This window comes from Scylla paramamosain, chromosome 13, assembly GCF_035594125.1.
Source record: "Scylla paramamosain isolate STU-SP2022 chromosome 13, ASM3559412v1, whole genome shotgun sequence".
NCBI classification, from domain to species: Eukaryota; Metazoa; Arthropoda; class Malacostraca; order Decapoda; family Portunidae; genus Scylla; species Scylla paramamosain.
The window spans coordinates 1,640,836-1,654,476 of record NC_087163.1 but is presented as its reverse complement, the minus strand read 5'-3'; the positions used below and the strand labels follow the sequence as shown (position 1 = coordinate 1,654,476).

Genomic DNA, 13,641 nt, shown 5'->3' with positions numbered 1-13,641 from the left:
CGTTCCGTTTGGTTGCGTTTTATGACACTTCTCATAATTTTGGATATTCTTTATGGGCAATTTGGGGACTGGTATCTTCAGTGGGCTTTTTTTTTTTCTTCTTTTTTTACTGTCTTTTTGGTTGTCCTTGGCCAGAACCCTCTTGCATAAAGCAGAATGTGTGGTGGCACTATTCTCAACACTCGGACGTGGAATAATACGAGTACATAAGAACATAAGAACATAAGAAATAAGGGAAGCTGCAAGAAGCGACCAAGCTTACACGTGGCAGTCCCTGTATGAAATATACCTGCCTATTTCCACCTATCATCCCCATCCATAAATCCATCTAATCTTCTCTTAAAGCTCCCTGATGTCTTAGCACTAACAACATGACTACTGAGTCCGTTCCACTCATCTACCACTCTATTTGAGAACCAATTTCTTCCTATCTTTTTCTTAAGCCTAAATTCTTCAAGCTGGAACCCGTTATTTCTTGTTCTTTCCTGGTTGCTGATCCTAAGAATTTTGCTGATATCCCCCTTGTTATAACCCTACAACAACAGAAGATACCACCAAAACTATAACCTCAAAACTCTGATATTAAAAACAGCACCACAAGTAACGCCACCAATCGCTCCGTGTCTTACTGAGGAAGCACTTGAAAATACAGTACACTTTACCTGTCAAACCGAGGGGAAGGCGGGCACAGGTACTCCAATCTTGACCAAGCGAACAATTACCTGCAACAAAAGAAATGAGCTTGTTAGTATTATTTAATTTAATGATGTAGCTGATACTCTGCACGGTGTATGGGAACGGTGATAAGATATGGAGGAAGTGGTTGTGGAGAGAGAGAGAGAGAGAGAGAGAGAGAGAGAGAGAGAGAGAGAGAGAGAGAGAGAGAGAGAGAGAGAAAGAGAGAGAGAGAAACCAATCGAGAGGCAATGAGAGAGAGACAAACAAAGGAAGTGACAGTTTTGGCTAGGACTCAGTAATCCCATAATGCGCCATCTGCTGCAGGAACAATTAGCTAATGAACTGTCATGTGGAGGCGACGTGGTGCATTTTATTACGGCAAGAGGCAACCGTTCGAGAAGACTTTTGCAAATCTAAGAGGCGGGGAACAAAAACTCCGGTAATAGCGACCATCAACACACGTATGATTAAAGTCTCTGAAAGTTACAACGCTAAAAGCCAACTTGAGGAGGCTAAAATTAGGCCACAGGAAACACGGCAAGGCTTTTATCGCAGGGAAAACAGCTTATATTGTGAAAAGAGCAAACATATCGACAACTTTATCGTCTTATCTCCTCACTTAACTATTACACTCTTACTTAATACATCTTTCTTAAACTACTAACCACTCTGACACATCTTTCCTTGCTCCACAGCCACTCGCAAACAATGTACTACCTAGAAATTGCAAAGTGTACTCATTTTTTTATCGTTTTCTTTCTTGTACGTGCTTATAAGATTCCTTGCATTGCTTTTAGTCCATTGCTACATATAACGTCAGCCTGTGGTAGTGATTTAAGTGCTACTTCAATAAATGGCTTTCCTTTAAGTGTCGCTTATGTTACAGACGCACCATCAGTGTTTCTGCTTGTAATATTTAGTCAATGTGTGGCTGATAAAATTTAAATTAAGCTAGGGGTTCTGCGTGAGGTTTTGGTCTCCTTCACAGTATCTTTCAACACACAGCCCTAGCGACATTGGATCTACTACAGTATACCCTGACACAGCACAGCACAGCACATAAAATCCTCACAGCAATCACAGCATCACAACACCTTATCAAGCACCACATATATAGACACACAGACAAGTACAAGCTCACAGCATCATACAGGGCACTCATCCCTCACAGTAATTTCCAGTTCACTATTTCATGACACCTAACACATATCACAGCGTCTTGCAACACACAAACTCACTGAATCTCAGCATCAGTCATTCTGCACGCAGTTTAATACAGTAATACAGTAGTAGTAGTAGTAGTAGTAGTAGTAGTAATAGTAGTAGTAGATGTAGTAAGTTTATAGACAGCAGCCTCACATTCTCTCTCTCTCTCTCTCTCTCTCTCTCTCTCTCTCTCTCTCTCTCTCTCTCTCTCTCTCTCTCTCTCTCTCTCTCTCTCTCTCTCTCTCTCTCTCTAGCACCCAAACACCACAAAAAACACAGCACTAGATGTTGGTTTTCGTGTTTCCTCGCCAGACATCAAAGGTTCCCCCAATGTCCACTTGTATGCGACCGTCCGACACACCACCACAAAAAACGCGGGGAAAAACACCCTAAGTTACTTACGCTCCCTTTCATCACGGGAAGAAAATTGGCAGGTGATCTGATCTAAGCTCCAAAAAGCCATCAGTAAATTTGACCAGGTATGCCACAGCCCTGAGAGGATGAGGGTGAGGAAGACTAGGATGAGGCGAAGTGAAAAGGAGGAAGGATTGAAAGAGACAGGAAAAGTAAATCTGGAGAATGATGCGAGCAGGAGTCAAGGTTTAAAAGAGGAAGGATTCAAGTAGAGAGACGCAAAGCAAATGGAAAACGATATGATGCCAGAATAAGACCAGGATGAAGGGAAGTGATAAAGAGGAAGGGTTGAAGAAGAGAGGTGAAGTAAAGCGAGGATGAAACAAGATGAAAAAGAGGAAGAGGTGATGGAACGGTAAAGTAAAGCAGAAGGAAAACGATATGATGACAAAAACTAAGCCAGGATGAAAGAAAGTGAAAAAGAGGAAGGGTTGAAAGAAAGAGAAGATATTTGGAGAATGATGGGAGGACGAAACAATATTAAAAAGAGGAAGGGTTGATGGCGAGAGACAAAGCAGACGGAAAACGATATGATGACAAAACGAGACAAGGACGAAACCAAGTGAAAAAATAGGAAGGGAAGAAGAAAGGAGGGAGGAGAAATGAAGCTGGAGAGAATGAGAGGAGGATGATGAAACAAGATTAAAAAAGAGAGGAAATGGATGAAAGAGGGGGAAATAAGGCAGAAGGGAAACGATATGATGATAGAACGAGATGAAAAAGGTGGAAAAAAAGATGGAGGAGGGAGGAGGAGGGAAGCATAAGGAGCCATCGCCAACTTTTAGTGATAAAGAAGAATGAGGAAACTAAGAGAAGAATGTCGATGGGGGAGGAAATTTATGAGTAGGGAAAGCTGGTCCAGCAGAGAGGAGAGGAGGCGGCGGAAGAGGAGGAGGGCGGCACAGAGTATGGAAATATTCTATAGACTCTGAAATAAATAACAAAATTACCCTTTTAACACAGTAACAAGGCCAGTGAATGTAGTGTACGTATGTTTGTATAGTGCATAGGAAACAACGTGGGTATAATCTCTTGACAGAAGGCAGATGTAGGCCAGCTAATGCAATATACAACAATAAGAGAGATTTCATAAGAGAGATATACTAGTAGACTTCAAACTCGAAATATAATATGATCGATGTACAGACGCAAGCAAGGATGGTCTGTTGGGAGAGGATGAAGTTGGGGGAGATGAATGCCATGGACTAGTTTGTTTACATGTATCTGAGTAAAGCTAATGTAAAGTTAATGTTTTTAAGAGAGAGAGAGAGAGAGAGAGAGAGAGAGAGAGAGAGAGAGAGAGAGAGAGAGAGAGAGAGAGAGAGAGAGAGAGAGAGAGAGAGAGAGAGAGAGAGAGAGAGAGAGCCGTTAACAGTCGACAAGCTCCATGTTTTTATCGCATCCCTATTGTGAATCGAATTAAGTTATCAAGATTTCCTGTTTAAATGTACGTTTTTTTCGTGTCCTTCCTGTCATACTAGTAAACCATTTGTTATTGTTGTTGTTGTTGTTGTTGTTGTTGTTGTTGTTGTTGTTGTTGTTGTTGCTGTTGTTATTCCAATCACAGCATCACTATAGACTCCCTGTAACGCCCCATGCACCACACAAACAAAGTAGTCAGCAGGGGCGGCAGTCAGCGGCACACAACACGCTGCAGGGGCGGAGAGTCGCATCAATGGCGGCGGGTAAAGTTGGTGCATTTTTCCTGTCGCTAATTCCTCGCTCTCGATCCTTTCCCAAGTGCAGCCTGAGCGCGCCGTTTTCTGTACCACTTTTTCTTATTCTCGCCAGGAATTCCTCGAGCCGGAACGAAGAAAATAAGAGAAGAGAAAGAGAAAAATACAGACAGACGCCGAGGTCACTAAAGGAGGAGGAAGAGGAAGAAGAGCAGGAGTAGGCGGAGGAACACAAAGGAACATAAGGGAAGAGCAAACAGCAGCAGACCTCTTGTTTCTTCCGGTGCTGTTTCAGAGTATCCAACATATAGTAAGAGAAAAACCATAGTAAAGGTGAAGGTTCCTCCCCACCCACCGCTCCGCCTACACAAAGCTGGCAGGAAGAAAAGAAAGGAGAAGAAGCAGGATCACAAATTATCACAAAGGAAGAACAAGCAGCAACATGCCTTTATACACTACCTAATACAAAATAAGAGACACAGGACAGCAAAGGCGAACGCGAGGAGGAGGAGGAGGAGGAGGAGGAAGAAGAAAATGAGAAAGAAGAGGAAAATGAGAAAGAGAAGGACAAAAATGCAAGTTTCGTTTTGTGTTCCCAGAAATTTTCAGTCGTTCTTTTCTCATGTTACCAAGGAGCATTTTTCACAGCCTCCTTCCTCCCCTGTCCCTCTCTCTCTCCCTCTCTATCTCTCTCTCTCTTCTTCTCTCTGTCTCCTTATTTACAGCCTCCTTCCCAAACCCCACCAGGCGTCGCTCCTTCCCTCTATTCAAATATAATAAAGCAGGAGAAAATAAAGAAAAGGTCCCTGCCTCCCACACCACTCCGCTCCTCGCCTTGAGATTCTCGTCTGCCCTTTAAATGCATCACCCTCTCCCGTCTCCTCCACACACACGCGCACACACACACGCACCGAGAAGCGAGATTACCGACAGACAGGTGAAGGGTTAAGGGAAACACTGGGGCGGAAAAAATGAAGATGTGTAGACAGAGAGATATTGAGAGAGAGATGAAGGCCAGTCTTTCCCAGTCAGATTTCAACCATGCTTATGAAAAAAAAAAAAAAAGGGGGAATAAAAATAGAAAAAAGAAAACGGTGGTGGGGGGTGGGAGAGGGAGGAAGTCACTACACACACTCAATAAAAAATAAAAAAACTGGGCCAACATAATATAAATGCCTCAGAGTTCGGATATTAAAGAATTTCGTGCCCTGAGGAATAGAAACACACGCGCCATGTTTCAGTGTGTGTGTGTGTGTGTGTGTGTGTGTGTGTGTGTGTGTGTGTGTAGGATCTCCAGAAATTAAAAGGAATCGTACTAAGCTAAATTTTTCTTCCTGTTACATAAACTCTAGACACCAAACCGCATTCGAACATCCCAACAGTCACCTTCTCTCACCGGACCGAACTTAACACTAAAATGACTGCCGTAAGTGGCCAGAAGGTACTGGAAACTGCGGGAAAGATATGATAAGGGGCTGAAAATGACTGAGAAAGAACTAGAATCAACTGGAGACGATAAATAAAGTCCTGGAAAATACTAGAAAAAAGTGACAAACGAATGGAAAGGACAAGAAATGTGTGAAAAAGGGTGAAGAAAGTCTGAGGGAGATTTAGAAAGGACTGGAACGGGCTAGCAAATACCTGGACTAGAAAGTGTTAAAAAGGGATGAGAAAGAGATGAAAATTACTGGAAAGGGCTGAAAGAAGGTTGGAAAGAAATTTAAAGGACTACCAAATGGCTAAAAAGGGATGGAAATGACTGAGAAAGAGCTGAAGAAGGCTGGCAAAGAGCTAGGAAAAGGCTGAAAAGGGCAGGAGGGGCTGACAAAGGGTTTACGAGTTGCTGAAAAGGGAAACTACTTACAAAGACTAGAAAACAAAGAAAATATCTGGGAAAACGGCTGGAAAGGACTGCCAAGATTATGTAAAGCGAAACAACAAATAGAAAGGATGAGAGGGAGTATAGATCAAGTTGTAATTGGACTGTGAAGAGGTTCAAAGTACTGGAAGAGGCTGCAGGGGAGTTACTGGAGGGATCAGTGACTGAATGGAAAGGAGAGAGGAAGGCGAAGAGGAACTAAGAGGAAGGAGAAACCACAGCCAGTACTTTCACATATACTACCGTAGTCCCCCCACAGTGCATGTATCGCTGCCATTACTACTTAAATTTCACCACCACCATCACCACCATCTGACTACCATAGCCCTCGTCTGTGTCTCCTGCCAACGCAACACCAGTCTCAAGTTTGCTACCACCACCACCACCACCATAATCTAATCAGTATTCAGACACACCTGCACTGCCCTACCACACACCTCACTGACACCACAACCTCATCCACGCCTTTACATCCACCACTAACAGACTTCATCACCACCCCAGCCTGCAACACCCATCACCACCCTCGCTCTCACTTCCACCACCTCTGCTACACTTAACCACACCACCACAGTCACCCTAACCACCACTCCACCCCACCACACTCCTCCACCACATTGCCAACACAGTCCTGCCTTCCCTCTCCAGTAACAACCTTTGATTACCAATAATTACTGTCACTGGCGCTAATAGACTCATCATACCAAAGGAAGGAAGGAGAGAGAGAGAGAGAGAGAGAGAGAGAGAGAGAGAGAGAGAGAGAGAGAGAGAGAGAGAGAGAGAGAGAGAGAGAGAAGGGATGGAGGAGACGGAGTTTGTTAGCAGACCTGAAGCTACAATTAGCCAGGATGAAGTTTGGTTTCTCTCCTTTCCTGCCTTTCTCTCTCCCCTCCTCCCTTCCCTCCTGTCCCTCCCCAACCTTCCCCTGCCCTCCCCTCCCCACCAAGCCCGCGGCACACCAACCTTCATCTTGGATCTTAAAAAAAAACTCAGTTAAATAATTTATCTTCCGCTCGCTATGTCTCTTCCTCTCACTGAAGCTTCATATCAACATTTTTTATTCAAGAAGACGAGATGCTTCACTGAAAACGCGCCGGGGCTCTTTGGATGTGATGAGACAGATGTGGCAGGTGGCAGAGCGCGCCCCCACACCTGCTTGGATGGATCACTGTTGCGAGCGCCTTATGGGTGGTGACAGGGGAGGACAGGAGGACAAGACAGCATCGTCCCCCTGTCACTCCTTGCTTACGGCGACACTGGGTCCTGTAACTGTACACGTCCCGGTCATTTATTCCAGTCCTCCTTCCTGAGACTTGAACTCTTTCTATACGGAGGTTTCAAGACACTTATTCTCCAGTTTTCGATAAAGGGAACTGTTAATCGGAATCTGGGAAAGTAAAGAGATAGGTAAATAAATAAAAATAAATAAGAAATAAAACAGATTATGAATCCGCAAAAAAAATACCATGATCTCAGAAATCTAATGCTATTCCCTGCCGCAAATAATTAGATAAATAAATAAATAAATAAATAAAATCCGTTCACGACCCTTCACAGTTCCTCCGCACGAACGGTAAGACAGACAGACAGACAGACAAACAGACAGACAGACAGACAGACAGACAGACAAACAGACAGACAGACAGACAGACAGACAAACAGACAGACAGACAGACAGACAAACAGACAGACAGACAGACAGACAGACAGACAGACAGACAAATAGACAGACAGACAGACAGACAGACAGGCAGACAGACAGGCAGACAGACAGACAGACAGACAGACAGACAGACAAATAGACAGACAGACAGGCAGACAGACAGGCAGACAGACAGACAGACAGACAGACACACCAGGCGTAGGTCAGCGTGGCATCACACAACATTGATCCCGGAAGTGAGTCACAGCATCACACCACCAGAATCAATTTGAGGACACACACACACACACACACACACACACACACACACACACACACACACACACACACACACACACACACACACACACACACACACACACACACATGAAAGGTAACTCATGAATCTAAAGCATCGATATAAAAAAAAAAATGAGCTTAGGAAAATAAACAAAACCCATAAAATGCTAAAAAAGCGAAAAAACAATGAAAAAAAAATAAATAAATAAGAACAAGAACCGTAAACCAAAAAACGTCTTTATAAGAAACAGTGAAATGTGAGTGTGCAATATTGTGTTAACCATAGTGTGTAATGTCTCCACTATCCATGACATTAAGTATCATTACGTGTGGTAACCTTTCGACACAACGCCACACAAGTCCTGGGCGCGGCGAACACTGGAAGCCACTGGTTTGTGGTTCACAGAGTTCACGTCTCCAGGACCACAGCAGCATTAGCGGTTAGAACAGCACCACCACCACCACCACCAAGAACAACAACAACAACAATAACAACAACAAGTATAGCCATGTCCTGCCAGAGAAAAGACGCCGCCAGGGATTCTCTCTCTCTCTCTCTCTCTCTCTCTCTCTCTCTCTCTCTCTCTCTCTCTCTCTCTCTCTCTCTCTCTCTCTCTCTCTCTCTCACTACTGCCAATTGAAACACATAAAAAGTAATTATTGTTTCACATTATCAAGATTAAAACGTAACTGTAGTACTGAGAAACCTCGGCATCACACACACACGCACACACACACACACACACACACACACACACACACACACACACACACACACACACACACACACACACACACACACACACCTTCAGCACAACATAATTAAGTGGCTTCCCCTCCTAACTAAATAAAGGAAATCCATAATCTTGAAAGGCCGCGTCCCTGAGCGTTTAAATTACCTTATCTTTGAGAGAAGATTGGCAAGACATTCCACCAGTTAAAAGGAAAATAAATAGAGAGGAAACCAGGCCATCTCTCTCTCTCTCTCTCTCTCTCTCTCTCTCTCTCTCTCTCTCTCTCTCTCTCTCTCTCTCTCTCTCTCTCTCTCTCTCTCTTTGCGTGTGTGTGTTCAAAACTCCTCTTCTGAAGTAGCACACGAGTATTACCGAGTGGAGTGGGTTATTGTTATATTGACGTAAGCTTGTAATGTTTCGAGCAGCAACACCGTTTTGCAAGGATGTGTTCCTGCAAATCACCGCGGCGATGGTTCAGGCGCAGCTCCATAATTACGGCCAGGCGCGTGCCATTACCTTTATTGCCGTGCTTGCTCTAATGAGGTGGTGAGGTCGCCGGGCTGCAGCCGTGGCCCTCTCCCTGGTGGCGCCGCCTTGCCGGTAACCTGAGTGGCGCCCTGGACGACCAAGGTGACTTCCTGGATCATTTCATCGTGTTCTGGGTCTGCTTAGCTTGGTTTGGTCGTCAGTCTTGGAACGTCCGGACCACACTTGTGATTCTCCCAAATGAAAGATGAGTAGAATTGTCGCACCCAGAGAAACACCGAGAGAGATGAAACATAAAGGAAAAATACAGGACAACAAGCAAAATTACAAATTAATGGACGCAAAAAAGATTGTGCAACATAGAAGCATGACGGAATTCTCACCACGTGCCTCGCTGTCTGGTCGGCAGCGCGGACGGCTCAGCACAGCAAAAAGACTACTTGCCGTGGGTTTTTTTTTTAATACTAATAACAAGGTGGCGAGGATCGGTGCGTCCCATTGCTGCGTCTCTCACTCATGTACTTGTCTTGCATCTCTCATTAAGCATTATTCTTTGCTTTGTGGTGATTTTTACTCAGAAATACAGTGCTGACATTCACACAACCGCAGAAAAGCATTTGACGTTGGCGGCATCGGCGGCGTGACGTTCAGGTAATGTTCCCATGACAGGTGTTCCTCTCCGCCCCGGCGCGACACACACTTCCTGTCAGGCTGCGGCTGTTTATGTATTCTGTCTGACATTGTTACGAACTTGTTGTTTTCAGTGTTGCCTCAGTAAACATTATGATACATTTTAGGAACTATATGTCATAAAGCATATATTTATTTATATTTATCTATTTATTTATTTAGCCAAAATAGTTATGAAGCAATGGTTATAATAAAATGACTACTGAAATGACATTACTGGCTGAGAATGATGAGACCGACATTCTCTCAAAGACTTCTACACTTATAAATTTCTTGATATCTAAATATAACAACGCAATAATTGTTACATGTTCATGTGTACTGTATATGATTATGTTTATTTCTTTAGCCTGATGTATCCTTCCTCTTTTGACATTTGATTTTATGAAATAGTCCTAAATTTTGTACCCAAATATATGAAGGAATATTGAGTCTGAAAAGTAGGATATCTTTTTATACAAATGTGTTATTCATATACACTTTATATATGTTATTCATATGCAATATGCTGACACGCACACAGACACACAGAACATATATTATAAAGTCGACTGAAGGACAACACTCCTGCATGTATGAATGTTAAAGCTGCAAATATTTGACACGAGGTATTATATTTGTTGTTAATCTCATTCAGATATGCAAGGAATAAAGAACTGGCAACAAATGATATGCTCGAGGTGGTGGTGGTAGTGGTGGTGGTGGTGGTGGTTGTGGTGGCAGTGGTGGTGGTGTCCGCAGTAGCCTGGGAGGGGGTTGGAGAGGAGGGGGCCACAGCATCGCAGGTTCGCCATTACCACGAGTTAGTACGACAAGTAAAATTGCGATAATTACATTAACTGGGCAACAAATCCACATTTTTATTTACTCGACTCGCTTATTAATTCATTATGTAAGCCTGCCAACTATTAACGTAATTAACGCGGTCTCGGCGGAAGGTTCACCGCGGCGGCGATGAAAGCACGTCACGGGAGCTGCGCGGGGCGAAGGGAGATTGAGACTGGACAGGCAGAGCACAGGTGAGTGGAGGGGCGGCCAGGTGGAGGGAGACAGCCACGGGAGGGATCAGGTGAGGCTGTGTCAATCTACTGAGGTGTGCTGTGTGTGCTGAGTAACTAATGGGAGTGTTGAATGACTAATGTGAGTGCTGAGTGGCTAATGTGAGTGCTGAGTGGCTGTTGTGCGTGCTGAGTGACTAATGGGAGTGTTGAATGACTAATGTGAGTGCTGAGTGGCTAATGTGAGTGCTGAGTGGCTGTTGTGTGTGCTGAGTGACTAATGGGAGTGTTGAATGACTAATGTGAGTGCTGAGTGGCTGCTGTGTGAGCTGAGAGGCCGCTACAAGATGCACTTATATTATACTTAAATTTTAAGTAACTTTCGTAGATTCAGTTCATAGCATTTGAGTTTTGACATGTAACGTAATGTCTGAGTTGTTCAGATCCCTAAGAGTGCTGATATGCTGTTTCAAGTGTGACGTGACTGGTCAGACAGGAAGAAAGAAGGGATGAGGACTGCGTAAGGGAGGACCTGAGAGAGAGGTGTGGGTGGAGAAGAGGCAGAGCACAGAGCCTTGCGGAGAACACTAGTGAGGATCAATGACCGTATTGTGAACATGAGGATAAGTTGCTGAAGAGTAACAAGAGTGCATAAAAGGGCCATTGAAGGGGTATGTCCCTTAAGAAGACACTCTATTCAAGTCCAAAATTACGTTGAGTCTTGAAACTTCCCTCTTTGTTTCCCCTTCTCTGTTTCTATACGCCCACAAATGGTCTTCTTGATCACACCCTGCACCACGTTGGCTTTGTCTGTTTGCCATCTAGAGAGTAGCGATTGGCAGTTAGGGAAGCGTGTGATGAAGTTTATGTTGATGAAACTTCTATAATGACAGCGCTGCGTGGTAAGAGACAACAGTGATGGCCGGCGGGACGTGACTCGCCATTAAACATTCATTAAGCGCTACAAAACATGAGCAGAGGGTGGAACTGAATTTAATGAGAGAACACCTTTGCATCATCACAACCCTTTAAACCGCCTGCCTCTTACCTCTCTGTCTCCAAGGGATTTAAAGCCACAAGATCTACAACACCTCTGCATACCAACCACAGCTTAAGGAAGAGAAAGAAGGCACGTTTTATTCCTACCATTGCTTGTGGGGGAGGATCTGAATGCGTCTCGTGATGTGTTGTGCTGGTGTACGTTAAGGCATTGTAGATTTCCTTAAAAGTTTTGTTTTTTCCGGACAGTGTTACCTGGTGTGCGTGTCTCGAGGTGCAGGCAAACAGGAGCAGCGAGTGAGGCGTCCCTGTCACGGCGGAGCAGGCTGAGGGCGATGTAATTACTGGCATGACCGTCCATTGCAGTTATCGGTTATTACGCCATAATTTGAGGTGGAAGCTAAAGTTACTCCTTAAATAAGGAGAGAGAGTGCGCCAGCCAATCCCTAACCCCCATTACTGAGCCAGCCAGACGCGGAACTTACCCGAGTCCATAAAAAAGCCACAGATTTAGAGGAATGTCCAGCAGGAGGACTTAAAAATAGTAAAAAAAAAAAATCTGAATAGGAAATAAATATCCAGGAGACCTTTAGATTACCAGTTCTTAACCTTCCTGAGAGAGAGAGAGAGAGAGAGAGAGAGAGAGGAGAGAGAGAGAGAGAGAGAGAGAGTTCCTACTTGTATATGTCATTACTAGTTACAAGTATATTTCCTGTAGCGTACCACAAGCACCAAATTGGACGCAGTGCTGACAAGAAGGTTACCACAATACGATAAACAAAACCTTCAACCTCATGACTGCTGCTATCGTCCATGCATTAACCTATACTACATTTTACACGCATGAAATCTTGACTTTGTGACATTACAACTACCGGGAAACCATTTAAATCCGACCTTTTCCAATACTTCCACTACCACAGGCTCTGATCACAATGAAAATGCCAACACCGTCCGTCACTCCACCACGCACCACAAGACCTCCGCCGGAAACTCGTACCGGGAAGTAGCGAAGACCGGCGACCGAGGTATTGGGGTAAAAAGGATGCCCAGGAAAACAATGCCGACTGCCGATACTGTAACACTGCCTCGCTGCCGATAATTAGGGAAAAATGTTCAGGCTGATTTTTATTTTGTCCATACGAGAGGATAAGGAGAGAGAGAGAGAGAGAGAGAGAGAGAGAGAGAGAGAGAGAGAGAGAGAGAGAGAGAGAGAGAGAACAAGCACACACACGTAAAGCCTCCACCAAAAACCACTCCCCACTCCACGCTTTGCCCTCCAGTCCCTTCCCCGCTCCTCCGCTCCCCTTCCTTCCACTCCCCTCCACTCCACTTTCTTTTTTCCCCAGCACACCATCTGTATTTTTATCTATTTATCTATTTATTTATTTATTCATTCATTTATTCATACCATTAAACGCATCTCCATCTCATCATCTTCCTCTTTCTCCTTTCACTCCTATAAACTATGAACCCTTCTCCTCTTCTTCCTCTTCCTCCTCCTCCTCCTCCTCCTCCTCTTCCTTTTCCTCCTCCTCCTGCTCCTCTTGCACCAATAAACTATGAACCCTTCTCCTCCTCCTCCTCCTCGTCTTCCAGCACAATCAGATAACATAGCAACGCCTCACTGACCTTGATAAGGAAGCCATGACGGAGGAGGAGGAGGAGGAGGAGGCAGGGAAGGAGAAAGAGAAGGAGGACATAAACATAAAAGCCAATATAAAAGAAAAAGAAAAAAAAAACAGTTTCAGACGCACTAGACTTAAGAGTTTCAGGAGCAGGATGAAGAAAATACATAAATATTCAAGCAAGATATACGTACAATACTCTTACTATTTTACAGAGGCGAGACATTCATCACGACCTCACTTACAGACACGCAAAGGCACACTGGGAGAAGTCAAACACTCCAAATCAGGTGAACGAAACGAGAATATGT

The 13,641-nt window shown here is 44.2% G+C and overlaps 1 long non-coding RNA gene across 1 annotated transcript in view; it reads right to left on the bottom strand.

Moving 5' to 3' along the window:
- Positions 1 to 660: 660 nt before the first annotated feature.
- LOC135106298 (uncharacterized) overlaps positions 661 to 13,641 on the bottom strand; it is a 69,734-nt gene continuing 56,753 nt past the window's right edge. The window contains exon 3 of the long non-coding RNA XR_010271252.1: positions 661 to 722. This is a non-coding gene — a long non-coding RNA (uncharacterized LOC135106298). The remainder of the gene's footprint in view (positions 723 to 13,641) is intronic.